The sequence below is a fragment of the Mauremys reevesii genome, linkage group 7 (assembly GCF_016161935.1).
Source record: "Mauremys reevesii isolate NIE-2019 linkage group 7, ASM1616193v1, whole genome shotgun sequence".
NCBI lineage: Eukaryota > Metazoa > Chordata > Testudines > Geoemydidae > Mauremys > Mauremys reevesii.
This window is the reverse complement of record NC_052629.1, coordinates 55,173,173-55,197,321: the sequence shown is the minus strand read 5'-3', so window position 1 is coordinate 55,197,321 and position 24,149 is coordinate 55,173,173. Positions and strand designations below refer to the sequence as shown.

The 24,149-nt window shown below is 40.4% G+C and overlaps 1 pseudogene; it reads left to right on the top strand.

Moving 5' to 3' along the window:
• The first annotated feature begins 1,657 nt into the window (after window positions 1–1,657).
• Window positions 1,658–15,642, top strand: LOC120409504 (annotated as a pseudogene).
• Window positions 15,643–24,149: the final 8,507 nt, after the last annotated feature.

The following is a 24,149-nucleotide window of genomic DNA, read 5'->3' as shown; positions in this document are numbered from 1 at the left end:
TATTAACAAACATTGCTTCATCTTTCAAATTAATATTAAAATGCAGTTTTAAAAGACTAAAAGTAAAGGTGTATGCTGTTTATGGAAAAGGGTAATTTCTACTGAAGAAAAATAAATTGTATAAGAAATAGCTTCTAGTCATTGTGCTGAAGGAGTCAGCTTTGCTTGTGGAATTTCCTATTGTATTATCCAAGTGGTAATTTGAAAGGCTATGTATTAGTAGTAGAATAGGAAGCTTTCACCCTCAGGCCATCAGTTTCAGCACAGCCCAGATCAATAATGACCAAAGGTTGGTTGGTGCTCTGTGTGAAGTGCGTTGTTTTGACTCCAATTCCTAAAAAGCCATGATCCATATTGCAAAAACCACCATCCCTCTTGCCACTTAAAACACTCTGCATGCTCAGCAGAAAGTCAGAAGGTAGAAATGGTCCTTCTAGAATATAACTGAGACTCGTTCAAGGGCATGTGTGGGGAATCTTTCACCATTGCTAGACATCCTATGGATCAATAGTTTCCAAAGAAAACCATCTGGCACCTTTAATGAATTCTGAAAATGGTATGGCCAATGTTTAAAGTCACCCAATCTAAGAAGGCACAAGACACTGACCAATATAACCATACAAGAAATGCAGAAGAATATATAAAATTAATAGTAATAGTTTGTTGTATAGAAGTTAATTTCAGAAATAGAAGTAATAATAAAGTACAGTGTAAATAGGCTACAATAAACTAACTTAAAAAGCCAAAACTAAGAAGAGAATAAGAAGAGGGTCTGGTTTGGTTAGTTTAGTTTTTTCCTCCAGGGGCATGAGCATCCATAACAACTTAAATCAATGAAAGCTGCTGGAAAATTAAGGCCAAAAGGTGCTTTTTGTCAGGTAGTAATACACTTGAACAATAAAATTGTCACACATAGGTGACCTGTTTCTGATTTCCCATGGTTCCTGACTGAATAGCCACTGGAGTCTTTCCATTTACATGAGTGAGAAGTGGATTCTTGGGTATATGTGTATAAATCAGGAGTAACTCCATTGAAGTCAATGTAGATATGAGATCAGGAACCACCTACACCAAGTCATGACCTGTGATAGAATTTCAGGAAATGAGTGTGATGAGTGTGAAATTCAGGATTTCACTTTATTGTTTGAAGACATCCCGCAGGCAGTTCTGCATTTCCGTTTGTGTTTACATATGTATATGTACAATGAGGCTTCTCCTTACTAGTGATTGGAGAAACCATATACAGAAAACTATTCGTCAACTAGTTACTAGTGATTATGGTAACAAATTTTATGCTTGCTACAATTAGCATAGCAGGGAGAAAAAAAGCCCTGATTCCTCTTAGCATTGTCCATTAAAAATGTAGCACATCCTGCCAAAAACTAGAGTTCAGGCTTGTAATGGCCTATTAGGCTCAGCACATCTGACAGCAGGTATATAACATGACTATAGAGCAGTTTTTACAGGTTAAAAATCCCTGCAGGTACAGAAGATATTTACTCCAGAGTAGATAGGATTATTTACTTTGATTCCATCAGAGAATGACACAAACACTATGAGCTCTCATCAACTCTGTGGTAAGGGGTGGGGATATCCAGCTGACCTACTCAGGAATAACTGTAATGATGCTAACCTGTATTTAGCATTGATGTATAAAATGGCTTGGATGAAAGCTGCAGTCATGGATGAAGGGGATTCCAAAGCCTTGTAAGTATTCTGCAAAACCACACACGGTCTATAGAGCCTCTTCATTGAACTAGACTGTTGTAGTATTCTATGTTTTTGTAACTAATTTTTCTTTCTTTCTTGTATGAATTTTTTCCACTTCCAAGATGACAGCGATGGAATTATGTATTAGTCATATGTCTCCAATATGGACTTGCTTTAAGTCCATATCACACACATTTGAAACTTACAGTATACTCAAAGAATAGGAGTACCTGTGGCACCTTTGAGACTAACAAATGTATTGTAGCATAAGCTTTTGTGGACTACATGAAAACTTAAGCTACAATAAATTTGCTAGTCTCTAAGGTGCCACAGGTACTCCTATTCTTTTGCGGATACAGACTAACATGGCTACTACTCTGAAACCTTATGCTATACTGTTTTCCAGAACTTTCAAGGTTGCTTGGGCACAGCTGAGAAGATTTAATCACAGTTTTGTTTGGGAAAGCCCTAAGCAGAGGTGGCAGTCTTTTTTTGAAAATTGTTCAGGCTATTCTTAGCCTGGTCCTCTCCCTCTTGTGCTTTTCTCTAGCAATTTTGGAACTGAGCTTGATCCCAGTACTTCTGTCTGTCCCATTATTATGACCTCTGCTAACACAAAGGCATTTGAAGTCTGTATAGTTTTGCCACAGCCTTGAAATATTGATGAGCATTTCTAAAAATCCACAGTTTGTTTAAAACTTTCTAGACTCTGTGGCCTTTGCTCTCAGCTCCCTTACATTGATGTAACTCCATGGCCTTCCCTGGAGTGAGTTACACCTGAGTAAATAAAAAATGAGGTGAGAACAGGGCCCTCTATGCTTTTGTTTTCCTATTGATTTCCATGTTAACAGGCTCACATACAAAGTCATTGGGAGTTCTTCAATTTGTAAAAGAATGGTCAGTAATTAAACCTGTAAAGAATATAAGGATGCCATGGTTGCATCCTCTAGGATACTAAATCCTACAGGAACAGCTTCTCTTGTAAAGGGGATTTCTACAGTGACTTACTACAGTGACATTCACTGCTGTTTATTTCATATGTCTGCAATTTTCAATCATCTGTAGAATTACTTATTGGACCCAGATTTATCAGAATACAATGGAATGTAGTTTACAGTACATGTACATCATCTGTTCTCCTAGATCTCTGGATATTGTGATGTTCAGAAATGACGTGAAGTCATAGTAAAAGAACTAAGTTGTTAAAGTTTACTCACCTGACCAGGTGGTATTAATCTTACAACTACAATAGAAGATCTGTTCAGCCAGTATAGCTAGCCCACATAATGGGGATCCTGCCCCATTGAAATTAGTGGCAAAACTGGAAAAGATCACTAGGGCCATAATCCTGAATTTAAAATACTACTCTAGTATGAGTGATTAAGAAACTAAATTCCCAGGACTTTGTCATGGAGTATTAAACTTTTGGTTTTTGTTTGTTTACAAAATTATTTTCAACAAAAATTCAAGTTACAAACTCAGTTACACTGATCCAATAAGTAGTAATGAACCCTTTTATATTATTGATTCTCACAATAATAATGGGTTGGTGAGAAGGCAGTGGACTTTCATTATTAGTATTATACATAGCTTGAATTCCATGGCTCCTGAATGTTTTAAAATCATGCCATAGGTCATCCAAAACATAAAAAGCTGAGAACAGGAGTCCTGTAAAATATACTGAATTTAAAGTGTGTCAATTTAAAATAAACACCCTTGCTGGAGAGGGGTCTTAATCTCTGCTGCTACTTCAGTCAGGGTACGTCTACACTACGGGACTATTCCGAATTTGCATAAACCGGTTTTGTAAAACAGATTTTATAAAATCGAGTGTGCGCGGCCACACTAAACACATTAAATCGGTGGTGTGCGTCCATGGTCCGTGGCTAGCGTCGATTTCTGGAGCGTTGCACTGTGGGTAGCTATTCCCTAGCTATCCCATAGTTCCCGCAGCCTCCCCCGCCCCTTGGAACTTCCGGGTTGAGATCCCAGTGCCTGATGGGGCAAAAATCATTGTCGCGGGTGGTTCTGGGTAAATGTCGTCAGTCACTCCTTCGTCTGGGAAAGCAACGGCAGACAAGCATTTCGCGACTTTTTCCCCTGGATTGCCCTGGCAGATGCCATAGCATGGCAATCATGGAGCTTGTTTTGCCGTTTGTGACTCTCACCGTATGTGTACTAGATGCCGCTCACAGAGGCGATTCAGCAGCGCTACACAGAAGCATGCTTTTGCTTTTGCATGACAGCAGAGATGGTTACTAGCCATATTGCACCATCCAAACCCTTCCATAAATTGGAACTGAGGATGATCATGGCTACCAGTCCTTTTGTACCATTTGCTGCTAGTGCCCCTGGCCAATCAGCCAGGGGCGCAAAAGCCAAGATTGGTTACTAGCCATATTGCACCTTCCATCGTTTTGTACCATTAGCTGCTGTCATAAGTGCCCCTGGCCGATCAGCCAGGGGCGCAAAAGCAAAAATTGGGAATGACTCCCTGAGTCAATCCCTCCTTTTTGGTATCTAAAAATAGAATCAGTGCTGCCTAATATAGGCAAGTGTGCTAGAGAACCACCGTATCATAGAACCAGAGAGCACAGCTGCTCTGTGTCAGAGCCTGCAGAAATTATCTGTATGCTATTCACAGGGGGTGCTCCTGTAACAACCCCACCTGTTGATTCCGTTCTTCCCCCAGCCTTTCTTGGCTACCGTAGCATTGTCCCCCCACTTGTGTGATGAATTAATAAAGAATGCAGGAATAAGACACACTGACCTGTTAGTGAGAAATGAGTGGAAGGCAGCCTCCAGCTGCTATGATAGTCCAGACAGGACATTAAGCAGTGTGTAGGAGAGAAGCCCAGCATCCCACTGCTAGTCCAGGGGCAACTGAATCTTTTCTTTACACATGAAGGGTGCTGGCTGATGGAGCTCATCCCCCTGTTGCTATGATGAGGATGGTTACGAGCCATATTGCACCATCCATCCACCAGAAAAAATTAGGGCCAATAGGCTGATGACGAGGACGGTTACCAGTCCTTTTGTACCATCAGCTGAAGCTGATCATGAGGATGGATTTCCAGCTTTTTGCACAATCAGCTGATGCTGATGATGAGGATGGATTTCCATCATATTGTACCATCAGCCGCCCATGGCGGGGGGGGGGGAGGGGAGCAAGGATGTTGGTGTTGAGTGCTGCACTATCGCATCTATCTGCAGCATTCAGTAAAGATAGGGTGACATGTAAAAGAGTCAGAGGATTGTTTTACCTTTCGCTTCTGGGGGTGGGTGGGGGGTGGGTGAGTAGATTGCCAAGCTATGCCCTGACCCGCGGACAGTGTGTTTGACCCTAGAAGCATTTGGAGCTCAGCCAAGAATGCAAATAATTTTTGGAGGCTGCAGGAACTGTGGGATAGCTTCAGTCCTCCAGTCCATGAGCGTCCATTTGATTCTTTGGCTTTCCGTTACGCTTGTCACGCTGCAGTGCGCTGAGTCCCTGCTATGGCGTCTGTCTGGAGATTTTTAAAAAAGGATTCTGAATTTCATCTTCTGTAACGGAGCGCTGATAGAACGGATTTGCCTGCCCTTACAGCGATCACATCCGCATGGTCCATGCGGGAGCTCTTTTTTTAATTTGATTTCGGACTGCATCGCCACCCGTGCTGATCGGAGCTCCACGCTGGGCAAACAGGAAATATTCAAAAGTTCGCGGGGCTTTTCCTGTTTACCTGACCACTGCATCCGAGTTCAGATTGCGGTCCAGAGTGGTCACTGGTGCACTGTGGGATAGCTCCCGGAGGCCAATACCATCGATCAGCGTCCACACTAACCCTAATCCGATATGTTAATACCGATACTGGCGTTACTCCTCTCGTTAGGGAGGAGTACAGAAACCGGTTTAAAGAGCCATTAAAATCGATATAAGGTGCCTCCTAGTGTGGACGGTTGTGGCGTTAAATCGGTTTTACGCTCCTAAAACCGATTTAAACGCCTAGTGTAGACCAGGCCCTAGTCTCTCAACCAATTCAGCTTCCTACACATTTTAAACCTTAGAGCAATTGCTGACAGGAGTTGGTTAGAAATGTAGGAACCTCATCAATTGCCTTTCCCCTCACTTCACATTGAGACTAACTGTATAGTTTCTAAAAGCTTTTTTTGGGAAGGGAGCATGTTTTCAAATGTTTGTACAGAGCCTCTTGACTGGAGCTGGACAGAAAACAAGAATTCTGTTTAGTGTATAAACTTCATTTTCAGGATCTGGTTTTGTTCCACATTGAGACAAAATTGATATCGCTTGACATTTTTCATGGAAAAAATGAGAGACATAGCGCCATCACAGAGCAGCCATTAGTCCAAAGGTTAGGACGCTTCACCTGGGATCTAGGAGTCCCAGGTTCAAGTCCTTGCTCTGAATGAGTCTCTGTCAATCCCTCCCACTGGAACTGTTTGTGACAGACTGACAATATCCTGAACAAACATTATGGAGTTAACATACATTATTTAATTAGGGTTAATACATTGGTGGTACATTATATTAAAAAGGCAATTGTGTATGTGTTGTTGTGGAATTGTATAATTCCTAAAGGAGGAGGGGGATACTAATGTAATTCCTCTGGTGTTCCACCCTTTGAAGCCATATGTGAGAGGTTCACATATGTTAGTTCAAACTGGATTCTCCAGGGACCAACAGACAAAGAAAGGATTGTTGTATAAATAGCTTGGTTTTAAACAGGTTCGGGGCATTCTTCTGGTTCCGCCAAATGGACAGGACCTCTGGTCCATGAAAAGACCCACACAAGGTTGGGTTGGAAGGACTTGGTCTACGAAGGCCCCAAGCAAACTGTGTACTTGTTCTGAGCTGAAGCGTTGAATTTGAAACCAAAAGGAAATCCCTTGGAGGTGGGGTTTTGAAAGACTGGTACTGCCAGAGCCCATGTTAGAGTTGGGGTGATCTTTGGTAAGTTATTAGCATGAATGTAGGTTTTTATTATTTTTAATAAATTTTCTCATAGTACTTTTTACCTTAAGAATAAAATAGGCTTGCATAGGAAGAGCTGTGTGGTACTTCATGACAGTGGGCAATTACTCTTTTATTAGTCTTTGAAGAAAAAATAAGCAGGCCTGCTTAGAGAGAGTCTCTTGCTGGGATATCACAGTATAGTCAGGAAACTGTGCAGCCTGGACATACCCTGTTCATAACGGAGTGGGCACATGTTTTCACTCAAGAGATGATGGCCAGGAGACCCTGAACCCTAAAGTGGGCACACTTCCTGGACCAGGGAGGGGGGATATAGGTGCAGGTGCCCTGAACAGTGACACTGTTCTACTTTGTATAAGTAAATATTCATTGGACCAAAGAGAGACTGACTCTAGCCTGGTGGTACTCATGTGGGAGACCAAGGTTCAAGTTCCTCATCTGAATCAGGCAGAGCAAGCACTAGAACTTGGGTCTCCCACATCCCGGGCATTCAACATCAACACTTTGAGTAGCTAACATTCCCCGAAAAGCCAACTGTTGCCACATCACATTTCAGAATGGTAAACTACAAAAGAATGGTACTTTTACAGGTGCAGTGGTCCCCATTTTGGGGTAAAAAACCCAAATGACAATATTTTTCTATATTTAGAACAGGAAATAATCAGTAATAGTTTGCTGCTTGTTGGCAAACTTTTTTAGTGGCAACCACTTTAGTAGTGTGGAAGTCATAGCTTGAAAAGCTAATTTGCACAGTGATAGACAGGGGACTGAGATTTAGGACTACTAGGTTATATTCCTGATCCTGCAGACACTTTGTTGTGTGTCTGAGCAGCTACTTAAACCTATATTTTCAAAAATGCCCTCTAATTTTGGAAGTCCAACTTTAAATTCCTAGGCCTGATTTTCAAGGTGATAGGCAATTCACATTGACATCAACTGTAGTTGTGTGTCCTTGATACTTGCAAAATTGAGGCTCAATGTGTTTAAAAAAACAGGCACCCAACATTAGAATTCACTGGAATGTGTAAGGCATAATCTTTCTGTGCCCGGGTTTTCCTTCCTGTAAAATATGCATCTGATTATTCTAATTGTTTTTAAAGGTTTCTGAAGATATTTTTACCTATTTCTTCCAAACATCTCTACTAATTATGTACATACCTCTCAGGAGTGTTCTGAGACTTAATATTTGTAAAGGGCTCAAGATCAAAGCATCACAGTCTATTCTGATTATACTAGCTATAATAAAAATACAGTAAATATATGAAAGCTAACACTCACATTGGAACAAACTAGAGTATAAGCACCTGAATAGAAACTGCTCTTCACTTCAAGGTATCATATTGCCATTATTTCTGAGTGTTTTGTCATTAAAATGTTGAATTTTAGAAATGGAGACTGAGTGGGAAAAGCTGATTTGATTCAACTGCATCGTAGAAAAACTGCAGTGAAGAGTGGGAGGCCGTTAAAAGATAATGGCAAAAAAATCATATTTTTCTACAACAATATTGATGCCATAAACAAAGTGAAAGCCAAAGGGAATATACAGGCGGAGGCTTGATATTTGTGGTCCATAGAAATGGTTATAATCACACAGGTGAAAAGATCCTTGAGTTCAGTTGCTTGGAAGTTAACCTCTTAATTGTCTAACTCAATAAGCAATTATAATTTTGATTGCAACTACACAGAGGAACAAGTTTTTCATTAAGCAGAGCGTCATTGGCTTCCAGGCCATTAAAATAGAAACATTACTCCTTCCAGGTGAATACGCATACAGGAGACATCCATTGGAGAGTTTAAATATTGTGACAAATGTGTTGCATAAATATGCAGATTACACAGCAATAACAAGACCAAAACAATAGTCATCCACTTTGACTAAGGTAGGGAATCAGATCCAAAGCTGTGGCATGTGTAGCTTGAGGACTGCAGGAGACCAAAATATCTTCCTATACATATCGTTAATCACTTTCAGCAATTTTTTTATTTAAGAATGGATTAAGTGCCATATTTCTCTTCTCATAATATTTCATGAGTGACTGATATGCACTGCAGTATCTATTGTGAAAATGTGCTAAACTGCCTACTTTCAGCTCTCAGTGCTCTGTTATGCTGATTTGTTAGCAGTTTGCTGCCTTTTTCATCAGTTAGGGAAGGTGTTAAACAAAGGTGGGAAATAGAATGAGCAGAAAAAGAAATAAGAGAAAATGTAAATGACCAAAATCTGCATAGTAGCTCACTGGAGTATTCTCATAAATAAGGCCCTGATCCAGCAAGGCATTTCAGTACAAGCTTAGTTTAACACAACAGCATTTCCATTGACATCAGTGGGGTTACTTGCATTCTGAAAGGTAAGCATGTGCTTAAATACTTTGCTGGATCAGCACCTAATGCCACAATGCCTTGTATGGTGAATAGGGAGCCAAATCCTGTAGTCCTTAGTCACATGAGTCAAGGTGGATAAAAATCAATGATTTTTTTAAAATAAATAAATCCAATTTTTTATTTAAATCTGATTTTTTTGATAAAATGCTTTTTGTGGAAAAAACATATCTAAAATAGTTTTAATTAAGATAGATCTCTCATCATGGAATAGGGATTATAAATTCTAATTCTATAGTATGAGGCAATATATTCATGTAATGTTTAAGAAAAGTTTTGTAAATGAGTTCCAATAGTTCATAGATTAGGGGTTTCTTATGCGGTTTCAGGGGATTCTGTATCGATTATTTAAGTTAATCTTTCTATCTACCCAATGGGACTTAGTGCTCAGTCTAGAATACCATCACAGATGCTTAGTTTTGCAGCTCTCAAACTATAGATTTGTGTCTCCAGAGATAACATGCCTGTTAACAGCAAAATTGTTTTTAAATAAATAAATATAGAGAGATGAGAAATAACAGACCTCAACCCTATTGTCCCTCTGCAAATTTGTATACCCAGAGTCAATCCCTTACCTCTCTCTAAAAGTGCCAAGTTTCAAAAAGTTCAATGAATAGAAGATTGTTGGGTCGGATAGATCTGAACAAGGAGAAGAAGGCTGGAGATAAATGTGAGAAGGGAGGGACAGGCTGTAGAAACAAAAATTCTGCATATTCCAGAAGTCTTGAGGTCTTTCTGGGTGTAGCCTTCATTGATTTGTGATCTACCATACCATTCTCTCACTAGAAGGAAAAACCTATAATGGCAGCAGGCTGTAAAAGAGACCCAGTTTGGGAATAAGAACCATTCAAGAAATATGTTTGCTGATGATGTTTTAAAGAAAGTCACACCAGTGAAATGGTGGAGGTCACTTAAGCACTTGGATTCAGAGACTATTGAACTGATAATCTCACTTTTAACAGCAGTAGCTTCATCTGCCGATGTAGAAAGAATATTTTCTTCCTTTGAACTAATTCATTCCAAACTGAGAAATTGGGACCTGAAAAAGCAGGAAAGCTTGTTTTGATTTTCCAGATTAAGAACAAACAGGAAAATGAAGGTGAAAACAAACCTGATTTTAAAAAACTTGAATGTTTATCTAAATTCAAAACTTCATATGCTTATTTTGTTAAAATATTATATGTTTGCTGTTGAAGGAAAAAAATCCAGAATACAGAATGTTGCTGTGTGTGTGTGGTTTTAGTTAAATAAAACAATTTAAATGTCTGTCTGGTGATGTTCTCCTCTTAATACATCATGGCAAGAAAATCCTCCAAATATTAATGATTAACCTGGTGGTGATAGTTCACCTCCCAATGACTTCATAAATATCTGCTTCAATTACTTTTGGTAAATAAAATAACCAAACAATCATTCTTTTTCTGATATAACTGTAAAACTAATCTGAAAAGTTTTCAAAATAAATCACTTTAAAAATGTATAGTGTGTACCTTCTAAAAATGAAACCTACATCTACCTCTGAGTTGTGAAGAATATGTATTAAGGTCATAACAACCAGCAAGAATGCACTTCTATGTAGAAACCCATGATTAAATTGAGTCTTTCTGACTAATGATTTAAATCAATTTGATTTAAACTAAAATTTTTAATGTTACTTTCATGTTGTGCCATTTTCTTCTCTATTAATCACAGCTTTCTGTACTTCTTCACTCTCTCAAGAAGCCATTGTAGCAAGTTTTGTCAGGGATAGGTGGGAGTCCACTAGAAAAGCAGCACTTATGTAAGTGTGCCACCAACTTAGCAACTACAATTTAAGTAATCAGAACAATTCTAACTATCTGAGAAGCAAAGCGCACACTGGGATAAGCCGTTATAAGTCCCTGAATTACTAGGTGTTTGCTAAATAATTCCAATAGAGTTTATTACAACTAAGATGTACGGAAAGGTAAATGTTTCCAGAGATTCCTCTCACACACGCTGAGGTTAAATGTTTTAGAAGATGAACTATTTACCTCAGAATAACTGGCTGGGCCAAGAGGATATATTGTTTGAAAGAATCACTGATAAAGGCTGATAGCAGAAAAAAAATCAGAAGCATGGAAAAAGAGGAATTTTTTGTTGTTGTTTTGTTTTTGTTTTTGTTTTTTTAAAATCCACCCTAACAAAAGCAACAAGCAAATGGAGTGATGAAGATGGATTGCACTGGCATATATCCAGATGTATATGATTGGGCACACTGTTTAGGTTTGTTTGGCAGCTTCTGAGTAGCAAACAGATTTGGGGGAGAGTCTCCACAGTTGTTTTACAAATAGAATTCTATTAATGCTTCGTTGTTCCAGCCACTAATCTCACTCCCAATTCCCTCCTCCCATTCTGCCCAGTGAAAAACACACCACTCCATCACTATTGCACCGCCTTCCTTTCTTTGAGCTGGGTGAGAGGGAGGATTACTTTGGGAAATAGAGAAATGGCCAGTTTCTGTATACACAAAAACCTTGTTTCAAGCTCTCTTGTTCTGATAACATTTGTGTTTTTATTACAGAGGAAAGTAGAGTGTGCAATGTATGGCTTTCAGATACTGTTATCTCAGATTGGTAGCTACCATTCACATCATGCTATTCTTTAGGAGGTAACTTTTTACTGTACAGAACCTCAGAGACATCAGAGATGGAATTTCCCATCTGAAATACTGTACTGTAGCTGAAAGTGGAACTCCATTTCGGGTCCGCAATCTTTACCCCTAAAGCTGGTCAAATCAAGTATTTTCTGTGAAAAATTTCCTAAGAAATAATATTGGTTTTTTTGAAATGTCAGTTTTGACAAAAAACACAGTGGTTTGGTCAGGGGAAAAAACTCTCATCTTCGTCCACCCCTTCCAGTTTGAAACACACCTTTTAAAAATGAATTGGTATTTTCCTCGCCAAAAATAGACAATTACATGTTTGGTCAAAAAAAAAACTTTTTTGATAAGCTTTTGATTGAAAAAAAATTAAGCAGCTCTATTTAGCCTCTAATTTTCAAAGGGGGATGAAGATACGCAGTAATATGGATTGTAAATTAACAGAACACCATTTGAAATATGATGTCAGAAGGATGGAGATTTAACATCTACTTAATTGCAAAAATATCTGTTGAACCGGAACATGCCTTGGAAGAAAAGGAAATCCTTTCTTATATGTGTATAAAATCCAAGTAGTATGTATAGAACTTACTTCACGGCATGTTAGCAGGATTGGAGGTCAAGATGTGGACATAGGAATATTTGGGATCAAATGCTGATATGGATAGAAATAAATTTACCAAGTGGTGACATGTTTCCTACAATAGCTACTCCCCTTGAGCTGGAGGAGGGACCTGGGAGTTTGGCCTTGAAATCCCAGCTTCTACTCCATTTATATCCAGCAACCACATTTTTAGGAATCTAGAGATGAACCCCTTCCTCATCCTTAATATTCCTTGGGGGCAGGGGGATGTTTGTTTTGCAAGAATAGACCCCCAAAACAAACATTTCCATGGAGGGCATCATTCTTGGATGCCATTCTGCCAGACTCTTACATTTTAGTCAACGTCCATCAGATGGGTAGGATTTTTGGCTGCCTTGAAGGAAACTGCATTTCAAAGGTGATCCCTGGTAGGTGTCACTGGCAACCAACTTTAAAGTGTTTAAGCTCTGCATTGATCACTTGTCCAGATATGCACATACTCAAATCTCCAGTGGCAAAGACCTGCTGAGTGAGCAGACAATTATTTATGACACCTATGGGTAATGGGAATTGGGAAACCTCACTTCAAATGTATCCACAGTTTTTCAATATGAGAATTTTTTCTCTGTAATTCCACTCAATTCAATAGTTTTTTACTAGGGGGGGAATCAGACCCATTTGATCCCCTTATTCACTATCTGAAGTATACTACCTTTGAACCATTAACTTGGGCATATCCTCATTTATATTAAGTCTGTGTAGCTTCATTTATTTCAATGTCAGCCACAGATTGGTCCTACATAGTGGTTCTGGTTCATAACAAGTGTTGATCCAATGGGCTCTGAACTTTAGGGGGTTTGCTCCTTTGAATTAAATACTGCCCAGAGGACTGTTTTCTTATGTACAATACAGAGAGAACTTTCAGAAAAATATTATTTTTTGACTTAGTTTTGACTAACACTGGGGCTACAACTTGAAAAATGGTAGGAATGTATTTTTCTCTTATTCCAGCATTGACTTTTCCTATTACATAACTGATTTTATTCACTCCATAAGAAAGAACCAATTATTTACTCTCTCCAGCATTTTACTCTGTCCAGCTCAGAGGGTATTTTGACAAATGTCCACCAACCCCCCCCCCACGTTGGATTTATTATCTTTAATTTCCAGCCTTGATGATTCTATTCCAGCCATGAATCCTCCCAAATCTGCTTACTTACTGTCTTCCTAGCAGGGCTGGCTCTACGGTTTTGGCCACCCCAAGCAGCGCACCGAATTGCTGCTGCGGGTGGCGGGGGTAGTCCGTGTGCCCTTAGGGCGGCAGGTGTGTTTCCGCCCCGGACAGCTAAACATAGAAGCTGCTGCTGCCGAATTGCCGCTGCCGCAGAAACGCACATGCCGCCCTAAGGGCACACGGACTGCCTCTGCCGCCCGCGGCAGCAATTAGGTGCGCTGCTTGGGGGCAAAACAACAGGACTGCCGCTGCTTGTAGAATTCCGCCCCAAACACCAGCTTGTAATGCTGGTGCCTGGAGCCGGCCCTGCTTCCTAGCCTTCCTTTATATACTGTGTGCACAGGGCCGGCTCCAGGCCCCAGCACGCCAAGCGCATGCTTGTGGCGGCATGCCATGGGGGGCGCTCGGCCGGTCGCTGGGAGGGCGGCAGGCGGCTCCGGTGGACCTCCCGCAGGCATGCCTGTGGAGGGTCCGCTGGTCCCGCGGCTCCGGTGGACCTCCCACAGGCATGCCTGTGGAGGGTCCGCTGGTCCCGCGGCTCCGGTGGACCTCCCACAGGCGTGCCTGCGGATGCTCCAGCGGAGCCGCGGGACCAGCGGACCCTCCGCAGGCACGTCTGCAGGAGGTCCACCAGAGCCGTGGGACTGGCGACCGCCAGAGCGCTCCCCGCGGCGTGCCGCCGTGCTTGCGGCAGCGAAATTGCTAGAGCCACCCATGTGTGCAAGTCTACTTCTCTCTTTTCTCATTCACACACTTCTAAACATCCTAAATTTCTCATTATCTAGCTTCCATTTTGCATTGATAACAAATCTTAGTACTTAGTGGGTGTCAAATATCTTAAAATTTTAAGAGGTGTACTTTATGGCTCTTATCAAACTTTTATATAGTGATGTAAATTTATTTGGTTCTTTACAAACTGTGGTGAGGTACCTCCTTTACCTTGCTGGGCTCAGCATTTCCCCCTGTGGCAAAGGGGGTCCTGGAGTAAATCAATCCCACTCTGGAGAGTTTTTATTCCTCACTTAGGTTTTATTTTTCAGTATTTACAAGGTGGGCTCAGGGTAAGCCCAAGGAATGCTCTTCAGCCAAACAAAAAAACACAAATTCATAACACAAAAAAGGAATTTCTCCCTGCCCCATTTCTGGGACGTTGATATGTTATGCTGGCCTCTGAGTACCAGTCCTTCCCCAAAGAGTCCATTAGTTTGGGTGTTTCTCCTATAGGGAAGAGAGCAGCCTTTCACCCAAGGAGAAGTCTTTCTCTCTGTTGCCACTAGCCCTGCTGCAGCTTGTCTCTCCTTTCTTCCCTCCTCCTCACCAGGAGGGCTTTTTAAAGGTCACACACAGCCCATAATTGAACTCAAGTGTCCCTAGTTGATCTTAAGTAACCTCTTTTCAGCTCATGGTGGGGAAAAGAGTAATTACACCTCCACCCTGATATAATGCTGTTCTCGGGAGCCAAAAAATCTTACCGTGTTATAAGTGAAACCACGTTATATCAAACTTGCTTTGATCCGCCGGAGCGTGCAGCCCTGCTCCCCCCCCCCCCCGGAGTGCTGCTTTACCACGTTATATCCGAATTCATGTTATATTGGGCCATGTTATATCGGAGTAGAGGTGTACTATTCTAGGGCTGATAGTCTGGCTTCCAGGTGGCACAAGTTTCACAAGTCTGGGGGCAAAAGGAAGCCCTACCACAAGAAGAAGAAGTCTGAGTTGGGCGATCTCCTGCCAACACCAAGTTTGGCCCACGACAATTCACATAGTGAGGGTTCATGATGGTAATAAGACATATGGTGCTCTGCGGTTGAATATTGGCAACTTCTCTTGGGGCTGCCCCTCACAAGACCAGAATCAATGATGTGATCTACAATGCTTCCAACAATGAGCTCGTGCAGACAAAGACCCTGGTGAAGAACTGCATCATTCTTATTGTTAGAACTCTATATCAACAGTGGTATGAAGCCCACTATGCCTTGCCCCTTGGACACAAGAAGGGCACTAAACTGACTCCTGAAGAGGAGGAAATCTTAAACAAAAAGAAGATCCAGAAGAAATATGAGCAGACGAAGAATGCCAAGATCAGTAGCATCCTGAGGGACCAATTCCACTACTCTCTGGTAGCTGTCCAGTTTGACTTATAAAATATATTTCCTCTGCCCCAGAAGCCTTGCAATCTGTATTAGCAAGACAAATAAGATGAGATAGAGGACAGTTGTTTGGGAAAGGGGGAGAAGGTGTGGAGATAATTGAAGAGAAGATGAAGTCGGAGGAAGGATGATTGGAAGAAGTATGTTCATGAAAGATTTGAAGGAGGAAAAGGAGAGTTTCAGATGAAAAGGTGGCCCGACAGAACATAAAGAAAAAAATGGGTAAAAGAAGACAAAATGGGATAGTGAGGCAAAAGAGTATGAAGCGTGTAAGATGCAAGGAGACTGATGGGAGAAAGGAGTGTGCATGGAGTTAGATTATGGAGGACCTGACAAGTGACGGTAAGGAGTTTTGAATTTGGTGGGATAAGAGGGGGTGAATGGAGAGAGATTCAATAGAGAGATTCAAGAATAAAAAAGGTGACATAGAGTGAGTGGCTGAAGGGGAAGCTGACTTTAGTAACAGCATATTGCCTCTCCTCTTGCCACTGTAACAAAGCCAGAATTCAGATAGCACTTTTAACATTGTGGATAATAATGAAAAAGTAAACTTGGTGGATAGCAAAGAGCAAGAATCAAAAGGACTGGATATAATGAGGAGAGGGGGAAAGAAGACTATGATTATGATTATGCCAAAAGTATGGGGGTATAGAGAGCATAGGAGTCAGTCAGTAGAAACAAAGTGTTAGAAGAGACTAAGAAGAAGGCTTGCATCCGAAGAAGTGGGTATTCACCCACGAAAGCTCATGCTGCAAAACGTCTGTTAGTCTATAAGGTGCCACAGGATTCTTTGCTGCTTCTTAAGAAGAAAGATAAATTCAGTTTTGGATGTTTGAATTTGGGATGGTGGCTAAGACGAGTGGAAGAGGCCTGGGAAGTTGCAGGGAGGGATAAAAATTCTGCTTAACTTCTGGTGGAGGAACTGTGTAAAGTAAATTTCAACTGGAGCTTGCTGTTGCTGAAGTCCCCTGCAGATTTAAGTCCTGGTTCCTATACTGTGAGTTACCTAGAAAGAGAACAGGCCTTGATAAATTTGAACATTTGCCATTAGGAATTGTAATTTGTGTATATATTCTAAAGACTCCATTTTAAAAAAAGGCTTGATTATATTGACGAGTTTTTTCTTTGTGTGTAACACTTAAAGAATATGCATCCATCCAACACAGACTTGCAAAACTCACTTCTCTGTTTATATTACATTACCCAAGTCAAGATGGATATTATTTATGGCAGCCTGGCTTTTTTATGATATCTACATGACGTCAATTACTATAGATCATTTTAATTTCTCTCAAAATGCTACATCAAGAGCATTGAGGTACTCCATGCTCTTCACATACATGCCATCAACTAGAGGAAACAATGCATCTTGAATCAGACACACCAATCCAGAATTCTTTCACATCTAGTTTACTGTAGATTAATAGTATTCACAGGTAAATTACAACCTTGTCACTAAACTGCATAATTTTCCATATATAATAAATTAGATGATTATTAATCCCTTCATGTATAAATGTTATCTCCAGCCATTGCCAGGCAAAGGATAGAAGAATAAGGCAAGCTCTTGCTGACTTGTATATAATAGTACTATTGTCAAGGTTAAAATATTCAGTGTTTTTAGAAAAAAAACAGTACACAATATGAGTGAGAGTAAATACATGAAATGTTTGAGACCTGGGGCTTTTATGTATTATTAATTTTAATAACAGATTGCATTCAGAACAGAGCCTAATTTGTGTTTACAATAAGATCCCTTTATACCACTCTTCCGCACTATAAAAAGTGCCTTGAAATGAGTGGAAATGTATTCCCAATCTAAGGCCCCTTTTAAACTGCCAGAGTGATGTAGTAAGAGGGATTTAGTGTAAGTGAGAATCCCATCCACAGCCTGGAAAAGACAGTTTGTGATCATCATAGATTTGTTTTAGGCATTTATGAGACTGGCTCATTTTTGACTCACTTAGGAGGAATAAAGGGAGATGCTAGATTTTTAGTTTTACAAAACCGGAAGATCTGGGTATATCTATGCTTCAGCTGGGAGGTGTCATTCCAAGCACAGACAGACTTGTGCTACCTCAGCTCAAGCTAATGTGCTAAAGCAATGTGGACTTTGAGGCATGGGCAGCAATTCAGATGAGTACTAGTTCAAGCAGAAGTCTGGCTCCGAGCTAGAGTGCAGTCTATCCGCACTGGAAATTGCTCCTCCAGGTGCAGTGCGGACATACCGTATCGGTTAGACTCATTAGCCTTTCCTGTAGGGAAAGGTAAGCAGTGCTTAAAACCAGAGACCAAGATTTTAAGTGGCTAGGGATTTTGAGTGCCCAACTTGAAACACCTTAAACTTGTTGAAGATTTTGAGAAGGAGAGGATTGATGCACTTTCTGAAAATCAAAGATGCATTAAGATTTCAAGTTGGACACTGAAAAATCACTATTCACTTTTGGAAAATCTTGACCAAAATTTGGTGGTCATGAAAATGAAAGGCAGGTCTTTTTAATCTTCTCCATTGTCCAAACTATAAACTTCAATTAGAACAGATTTTAGCTTCCTTTCATTTTGACCATCTTAAATAGTACATTAGGCATATCAGACATACAACATTTATCCATTATTAGAGTTAAGGAGACCATAAATGGAATGCACAATTTATTTGAGAAATTTCACAAAAATTTCCAATTATTTAACACATTTCCTCCCACTTTCCCAGTTCAAACCATGATGTTTTCTTCACTTTTCATACCAAAACTATCTTATCATTTGGCAATGGAAAATGTAATTTTTCATGGTTTTTTTTTAAGATCTAAATTCTTAAATTGTGATACAAACGTCTCAGTTCAACATGTGTAATAGGAGTTAATTTATTTAATCTCATGAATTGCAATGTTGTCAGATTACCTGGGTGTTTGTACAAAACCTAGAACAATGGGGTCTCATTCTTGATTGGTCTTTAGGCACTACAAGAACAAACATGATATATAGGTGGTGGAGTCTTACATTATCACATTGTTTGGGATGAAGTAGGCTTAGGGCTAAATGCCTCTGGTCTTAGCAGCTGTACTTGCTGGAAGATTAGAGGTTCTGGGGGGACAGATCAATTGTACCTCAGATCTCAAACCAAAGAACACACTTGTAGCCAATCTTGTAACAATCTAACTAAATACTTATTAACGATCTAAAAGAGAGAGATTTACAGCATTAAAGCTGGTAAACATATACACACAAAAGAGGTACAATCTTAAATTCAAAAGGTAATAGAAGCTTCTATAATAAGCAAGCTTTTATGTCCTTTATGGCTAACCCAAGCCAAGCAGCTTGGAGAGCTCTTGCTTATGTTTAGGAATCTTTGCCCCTTGGAGTCCAGACACCAAAACCATACCAATTTATCCTTCATAAGCATTTTTATTCCCTTTCTCTAGCATTCAAGGTATTATAGGACACAGGCTTGTGCACATACCCTCTTCAGGTGTGTGGAGGAAGCAATCAACAGTCTTTTGTCCACAATGTCTGATGTCTGTAAACCTTCTTTCATTGGGGGGAGAAGATAACCCTGCCTGTGGTAAACTAGCATTTCACACTTGGTAATGCTTCTCCCCTGACTGTGGGGAATTTATAGTCTTAGCGGACATTTTTATAGTTGCAGAGAAAACATTTAAACATTACCTTTCAACATGGGATACAGATATTTGGATTAATACACGTAGCATCCTACAATAATTCCATAAAGTCTAAACACATTTTTATAACTCTAATACCTATTTCAACAATAGTAACACACAGAAAAGCCAGATTGGTTTCCAGCTATGCATTTGTCAGTATTCAGTAAGGCCCAGGGCCTTGGCATGAGCTATCACCTGGACTGCCAGCATCACACCAATATTCAGACAGCCCTAAAAGGTACTGGCTTTGATCTTAAGAGATGCTGCCACAGACTTTGTGTGATTTTGGGAAAGTCATTTATTCCATCTCATTCTCCTTTTTTAGAATTGGGATAATTATTCTTACTGTCATATCAGTGCTATTCTTTTGGGCGATAAATCTGAGGAACTATGCCAGATTGAGGTGTCAATAGAGGAGGTTTGGGGACAAATTGATAAATTTAACAGTAAAAAGTCACTAGGACCAGATGGTATTCACCCAAGAGTTCTGAAGGAATTTAAATATGAAATTACAGAACTACTAGCTGTAGTATGTAATCTATTACTTTAACAAGCCTCTGTACCAGATGACTGGGAGGTAGCTAACGTAACACTGATTTTTTAAAAAGGGCTCTAGAGATGATCCTGGCAGTTAGACTGGTGAGCCAAATGTCAGTAATGTGCAAGTTGGTAGAAACGACAGTAACAAACAGAATTATCAGATAGATAAACATGACTTATTGGGAAGAGTCAACACAGCTCTTGTAAAGGGAAGTAATGTCTCGCCTATTAGAATTCTAAATCTATTAGAATTCTTTGAGGGAGTCAGCAAGTATGTGAATAAGGGTGCTCCAGTCGATATTGCGTACTTGGATTTTCAGAAAGCCCTCACCAAAAGCTCGTAAAGAAACTAAGTAGTCATGAGTTTTGAGGGAAGGTCCTCTGATGGGATGCCAGTAAGTTAAAAATGCAGGTTAACTAAGAGGGAGGGAGTTTGGGTGCGGGAAGGGGTGAGAGACATGGGCTCTGAAAGGGAGTTTGGGTGTAGGAGGAGGCTTGGGGTGTGGGAGGTGGTGTGGGGTTCCGGATCTTGGGGGGTGTTCACCTCGGGCGACTTCCCGCAAGTGGCAACCTGTCCCAGCTGCTCCTAGGCGGAGGCATGGCAGGCAGCTCTGCCCCTTCCCCGAGCACTGCCTCCAGCTCCCATTCACTGGAAACAGCAGCCAATGGGAGCTGTGGTGGTGGTGCCTGACGGTGGGGGCAGAGCTCAGAGCTGTCTGCCACACCTCTGCCTAGGAGCAGCCAGGACAGTTCTCCACTTGCAGGGAGCCACCTGAGGTGAGCGGCCTCCGGATTCAGCACCCCCTCCCATGCCCCAACCCCCTGCCGGCTCCACACCAACGGGACTATTAAACTGGACTTTCAATGAAGATCAGAAATGCTGGATTATAGAGTTTTCTGGTTGAAGTGCCAGATAAAACAGCTTTTATTGTATAATGCTGGGTTGTAGAGAAGATGTTACCACTCAAGGAAGAGATCTTGGCATTATTTTTTATCTCTGAAAATGTTAGCCCAGTGCAGAACAATGGTCACAAAGTGTAATTTAGGAACTATTGGGAAAGGGATGGAAAATATCATAATGCCACTATATAAATCCATGGTATGCCCACACCTTGAATATTGTGTGCAGTTCTGGTCATCCCATCTTAGAAAGACTATAGTGGAACTGGAAAAGGGTCAGAGAAGGGAAACAGAATATGGAACAGTATGGACCAAGAATATGGAGCAGCTTCCATGAGAGGAAAGTCTTTAAAAAAATAATTTAAAAAAAAGAGAACATAAGAATGGCCATACTGGGTCAGACCAAAGATCCATCCAGTCCAGTATCCTGTCTACTGACAGTGGCCAATGCCAGGTGCCCCAGAGGGAGTGAACCTAACAGGTAATGATCAAGTGATCTCTCTCCTGCCATCCGTCTCCACCCTCTGACAAACAGAGACTAGGGACACCATTCCTTACCCATCCTGGCTAATAGCCATTAATGGACTTAACCTCCATGAATTTATCTAGTTCTCTTTTAAACCGTGTTATAGTCTTAGCCTTCTCAACCTCCTCAGGCAAGGAGTTCCAAAGGTTGACTGTGCGCTGTGTGAAGAAGAACTTCCTTTTATTTGTTTTAAACCTGCTGCCCATTAATTTAATTTGGTGGCCCCTAGTTCTTATATTATGGGAACAAGTAAATAACTTTTCCTTATTCACTTTCTCTACACCACTCATGATTTTATATACCTCTATCATATCCCCGCTTAGTCTCCTCTTTTCCAAGCTGAAAAGTCCTAGCCTCTTTAATCTCTCCTCGTATGGGACCCATTCCAAACCCCTAATCATTTTAGTTGCCCTTTTCTGAACTTTTTCTAATGCCAATATATCTTTTTTGAGATGAGGAGACCACATCTATACGCACTATTCGAGATGTGGGCGTACCATGGATTTATATAAGGGCAGTAAGATATTCTCCATCTTATTCTGTATCCCTCTTTTAATGATTCCTAACATCCTGTTTGCTTTTTTGACTGCTGCTGCACACTGCGTGGATGTCTTCAGAGAACTATCCACGATGACTCCAAGATCTCTTTCCTGATTAGTTGTAGCTAAATTAGCCCCTATCGTATGTATAGTTGGGGTTATTTTTTCCAATGTGCATTACTTTACATTTATCCACATTAAATTTCATTTGCCATTTTGTTGTCCAATCACTTAGTTTTGTGAGATCTTTTTGAAGTTCTTCAGTCTGCTTTGGTCTTAACTATCTTGAGCAGTTTAGTATCTTCAAACTTTGCCACCTCACTGTTTACCCTTTTCTCCAGATCATTTATGAATAAGTTGAATAGGATTGGTCCTAGGACTGACCCTTGGGGAACACCACTAGTTACCCCTCTGCATTCTGAAAATTTACCATTTATTCCTACCCTTTGTTCCCTGTCTTTAAACCAGTTCTCAATCCATGAAAGGATCTTCCCTCTTATCTTGTGACAACTTAATTTATGTAAGAGCCTTTGGTGAGGGACCTTGTCAAAGGCTTTCTGGAAATCTAAGTACACTATGTCCACTGGATCCCCCTTGTCCATATGTTTGACCCCTTCAAAGAACTCTATTAGAGTAGTAAGACATGATTTCCCTTTACAGAAACCATGTTGACTTTTGCCCAACAAGTTATGTTCTTCTATGTGTCTGACAATTTTATTCTTTACTATTGTTTCAACTAATTTGCCCAGTACTGACTTTAGACTTACTGGTCTGTGATTGCCAGGATCACCTCTAGAACCCTTTTTAAATATTGGCGTTACATTAGCTATCCAGTCATTGGGTACCGAAGCTGATTTAAAGGACAGGTTACAAACCAGAGTTATCAGAGTAGCAGCCATGTTAGTCTGTATCCGCAAAAAGAACAGGAGTACTTGTGGCACTTTAAAAAAAAAACAGGAGTACTTGTGGCACCTTAAAGACTAACAAATTTATTTAATCACTTTAGAGACTAATACATTTATTGTAGCATAAGCTTGCATGGGCTACAGCCCAACTTCATCGGATGCATGCAGTAGGAAATACAGTAGGAAGATATATATACATACACACACACACACACACACACACAGAGAACATTAAACTGTGGGTGTTACCATACACACTATAAGGAGAGTGATCAGTTAAGGTGAGCTATTATCAGCAGGAGAGAAAAAGAACTGTTTGTAGTGGTAATGAAAATGGCCCATTTCCAGCAATTGACAAGGAGATGTAAGGAACTGGGGTAGGGGGGATAAGGATGGGGAAATAGTTTTACTTTGTGTGATGGCACATCCACTCCCAGTCTTTATTCAAGCCTAGTTTGATGGTGTCCAATTTGCAAATTAATCCAATTCAGCAGTCTCTCGTTGAAGTCTGTTTTTGAAGTTTTTTGTTGTAATATTGCAACTTTGAAGTCTGTAATCAAGTGGCCAGGGAGATTGAAGTGTTCTCCAACTGGTTTTTGAATGTTATAATTCTTGTCGTCCAAATGGATTTGTGTCCATTTATTCTTTTACATAGAGACTGTCCAGTTTGGCCAATGTACATGGCAGAGGGGCATCGCTGGCACATGATGGCATATATCACATTGGTAGATGTGCAGGTGAACGACTCCCTGATGGCGTGGGTGATGTGATTAGGTCCTATGATGGTATCTCCTGAATAGATATGTGGACAGAGTTGGCAATGGTTAATAGTTCCGCAATTTCACATTTGAGATCTTTCAGAACTCTTGGGTGAATGCCATCTGGTCCTGGAGACTTGTTACTCTTAAGTTTATCAATTAATTCCAAAATCTCCTCTAGTGACACTTCAGTCTGTGACAATTCCTCAGATTTGTCACCTACAAAAGACGGCTCAGGTTTGGGAATCTCTCTAACATCCTCAGCCTGAAGCTGAGCAATGATTGCTGAGACTGAAGCAAATAATTATTTAGTTTCTCTGCAATGACTTTATGGTCTTTAAGTGCTCCTTTTGTATCTCGATCGTCCAGGGGCCTCACTAATTGTTTAGCAGGCTTCCTGCTTCTGATGTACTTAAAAAACATTTTATTACCTTTTGAGTTTTTGGCTAGCTGTTCTTCAAACTCCTTTTTCGCATTTATTACATTTTTACACTTAATTTGGCAGTGTTTATGCTTCTTTCTATTTACCTCACTAGGATTTGACTTCCACTTTTTAAAAGATGCCTTTTTATCTCTCACTGCTTCTTTTACATGGTGATTAAGCCACGGTGACATTTTTAATTCTTTTACTGTGTTTTTTAATTTGGGGTATGCATTTAAGTTTGGCGTCTATT